Here is a 4,395-nt window from a genome sequence, read left to right as displayed (position 1 = left end):
GTGGTAGGAGATGAATGGGGGGTCTACCTGGCCACTTGTGCTGCAGCTGGAGGGACCTGTTGCTCTCTCTGAGGAATGATTGCAGTAACTTAGGGGGCAGGAAGGGGAAGAAGGCAGACAGAGTTGAAAACACTTCCTGCTGTCTGCCTTGAGATTCTGGCATGAGGTCTACCCACAGACCTTTGAGACCACCTCCAACTCTACTAGAGGATCTCCCTACCGGGCAGTGAACACACCCAAAACCCCTAGCACATACCTCCCTTCACTGCCACCGCCCCTGCTTTTTTCCCTCCACCAGTTTTTTTGTTGTTGTTGTTGTTTAATGGTGAGTTACCTCTGGTAAGAGAAACCAAAAACTTGTGCTATAGGCCACTTTCTGTAAAACAAAAGAAGGGCTCCTAATTACCAACCTGTTAAACTGTTAGAGTCAAAGTTAAGCCAAGTCTTAACTAAATAAGAAAGGTATTCACTACTTCAAATATGGCAGCAGAGGCACTTTTCATCAAGCACTATGAAAAGTCACAATAATACTATCACACAAAAAATACAATATTCCAGCAGCCAAACCCAAAGACACAGAATATTGTTATCTAACAAAATGCAAGATAGCTGTTGTGAAGAAATTCAATAAGCAGAAAATAAACAAATGGGACTACATCAAAATAAAAAGCTTCTGCACAGCAAAAGAAACCATCAACAAAACAACAGGAGAGCCCACTGTATGGGAGAACATATTTGGCAATGATATATCTGATAAGGGCTTAATATTCAAAATATGTAAGGAACTCATACAACTTAATAAAAGGAAGACAATCCAACTTAAAAATGGGCAAAGGGCCCTAACTGGTTTGGCTCAGTGGATAACTCTGGAATTAAACTAGAGTTAAACTTGAGGCCTGCGGACTCAAGGGTCCCAGGTTCAATTCCGGTCAAGGGCATGTACCTTGGTTGCGGGCATATACCCAGTAGGGGGTGTGCAGGAGGCAGCTGATCGATGTTTCTCTCTCATCGATGTTTCTAACTCTCTATCCCTCTCCCTTCCTCTCTATAAAAAAATCAATAAAATATATATTTTTTAAAATGGGCAAAGGACCTAAATAGACACCTCTCCAAAGAAGACATACAGAAGGTCAAGAGACATATGAAAAAAGCTCAAAAGTCACTAATCATCCGAGAGATGCAATCAAAACAACGAGGTACCATCTCACACTTGTCAGAATGGCTACCATCAACAAATGACAAGTGCTGCCACAAGGATGTGGAGAAAAGGGAACCCTAATATACTGCTGGTGAAATGCAGACTGTTGCAACCATTATGGAAAACAGTATGGAATTTCCTCAAAAAATTAAATATGGAACTGCAATTTGACCCAGTGATCTCATTTCTAGGAATATATCCTAAGAAACCCACAACACCAATCAGAAAGAATGTATGCATCACTATGTTCATAGCAGCACAATTTACAATAGCTAAGATTTGGAAACAGCCCAAGTGCCCATCAGCAGATGAGTGGATAAAAAGGCTGGGGTACATTTATACCATGAAATACTATGCAGCAATAAAAAAGAATCTCTTACCCTTTGAGACAGCATGGAGACCTGGAGGTCTCCCTTCCTCTCTGTAAAATATCAATAAAATATATTCTTTAAAAAAAAGGAGAAATTGTGAATCACCATGGAAAACACCAACTTACAAAGATAGAAACAGAAGGAAAAGTAAATAATGGAGAGATAAAATGACCAGAAGGCAACAAATAAAATGGCAGTAGTAAATCCTTACATATCAGTAATCCCCCTGGATGTAAACGGATTGGACTCACCTATCAATGGCATTCAGGGGCTAGCTGGATGAAAACAAACAAAAAACAAGAGCCAACTTTATGCTGCCTACAGGAGACTTATTTCATCTCTAAAAATACATATAGGCATTCCAAGCAAACAAAAAGCAAAAGAAGGCAGTGTAGACATACTTATATCCGACAAAATAGACTTCAAACCAAAAAGGGTAACAATTTGTCTCTAAATTGATCTATTCTTGTTCATCAAATTATGTTGATCATTATATCCCACATATGAGTGAGATCATGTGATATTTTTCTTTCTCTGACTGGCTTATTTCGCTTAGCATAATGCTCTCCAGTTCCATCCATGCTGTTGCAAATGGTAAAAGTTCCTTCTTTTTAATAGCGGCATAGTATTCCATTGTGTAGATGTACCACAGTTTTCTAATCCACTCATCTGCTGATGGACACTTAGGCTGTTTCCAAATTTTAGCTATGGTAAATTGTGCTGCTATGAACATAGGGGTGCATATATCCTTTCTGATTGGTGTTTCTGTTTTCTTGGGATATATGGAAAAAAATTGAAAGCATTTCCTTTGAGATGAGGAACAAGACAAGGATGCCTACTCTCACCACTCTTACTCAGTATAGTACTATTCAGTAAGTACTGAAAAGGTCTGGCCAGAGCATTTAGGCAGAACAAAGAAATAAAAGGCATTCAAATCAGAGGATAGAGTAAAATTGTAACTACTTGCTGATATATAGAAAATCCCAAAGAGTTAGTAAAAAAAAACTATTGGAATTGCCCTGGCCAGTGTGCCTCAATTTGTTCGGCATCATTTTGTACAGCACATTATGTATGCTAAGTGAAACAAGTCAGACATAGATAAGTTCTGTATGATATCACTTATATGTGGAATCTAAAAAAGTCAAATCTGAAAAAAAACCAACCCACAAAGCAATAAAATGGTAGTTACCAGAGCATGGGAAGTGGGGGACAGGATCAATCCTGTTTAAGATACAAACCTATAATGAGTAGTAAATAAGCCATAGAGATCTAAGGCACAGTATAATGAATATAGAGAATACTATTGTACTATAATTATGTACTGTGACAATCATATTACAATATGTAAATGTATTAAAGTAGCATGCTATACACCTTAAACTTGCACAATGTTAAAAAACATTTAAATAATAAAGTTTATGAAAGTGCTTAAAAAAAAAGCAAATCCAATCCAGTGTTTATTCCAAGTGTGCAAGGCTGGTTCAACATTCTAAATTCCATGAAGTGCACACCTCAAGTGCATATGGTGTTGTATATTAATTATATCAATGCACCACATCAATAGGCTAAAGTAGAAAAACTACATTATCTCATCAACAGATACAGAGAAAGCATTTGATAAAATTCAACACTCATTCATGATTAAAAAACAAAAAGCTCTCATCAAACCAGTAATAGAGGTCAGTTTCCTCAACTGAAGAACACCTTCCAAGAGAATCTACAGCTAACACACGTAATGATGAGAAACAGATTTCCCACGAGGATCGGGTACAAGACAAAGATTCCCCTTTCAACATCATACTGGAAGTTCCAGCTAGTGCAATAAGAAAAGGAAAAAATAAAACTGTCTTTCTTCACAGATGACATGACCATCTATGAAGAAAATAAATTTTAAAAACTCCTGGAACTAATACATGATTGTAGAAAGGTTGCAGGGCACAAGGTTAAAATACAAAAGTCAATCATTTACCAGCAATGAACAAGTGGAATTTGAAATGGAAAACAATACCAATTACATTAACATCCCCCCCAAATGAAATAATCCAATTGTCCCCATCACAGTAAATGACACCATCATCCATACAATATTCAAATCAAAATTTTCTCTCCTTCCCTCTGATATATAATCCACCATTAAATTTTTAAAAATATATTTTTATTGACTTCAGAGAGGAGAGGAAGAGATAGAAACATCAATGATGGGAGAGAATCATTTATCAGCTGCCTCCTGCACGCCCCCCCCCCTGCCCCCCAAGGGGATCAAGCCCGCAACCGGAATTGAACCTGGAACCCTTTAGTCTGCAGGCCGATGCTCTATCCACTGAGCAAAACCAGCTAGGGCTCCACCATTAAAATGTTAACCTCCCTTTAATATATATCTCTAGTCTGTTCACCCCCTCTTCTACCATTGTCACACCAGTTCAAGCCAGCATCACCTCTAACCTAGAGAGCAACCTACTAACAGTGGGGATCATTCTCCACACAGTCATCATTTAAAAACCAAACAATTAAGTTTGCTTCCTGGTAATGTCTCCAAAGGTGTCCCGTTGTACTTAGAAATTCAGACTGAAGTGCTGGCTCAAAAAATCGTAAGAGATATGGCTCCTGCCTATCCCTCTGACCTCATCCCATGCCACTCCCCCTCACCCACTGCACTGACACCTCATTGCCTTCCCTTCTGTTCTTCAAACTTATGCCTCAGGGACTTTCCACTATGTTCTCTCTATCGGCACATGGAATGTTTCTCTCTGCTATATCTTCAGGTGGCTATATCTTCTTTCCTTTTGGAGCTCTGGCCTGCTGAACCAACTCAGAATCTAGAAGCAG

Source organism: Myotis yumanensis, unplaced genomic scaffold, assembly GCF_028538775.1.
Source record: "Myotis yumanensis isolate MYYU_CA2020_CCGP unplaced genomic scaffold, mMyoYum1.0.hap1 SCAF_2, whole genome shotgun sequence".
Taxonomy (NCBI): Eukaryota; Metazoa; Chordata; class Mammalia; order Chiroptera; family Vespertilionidae; genus Myotis; species Myotis yumanensis.
This window is presented reverse-complemented; position numbering follows the sequence as displayed.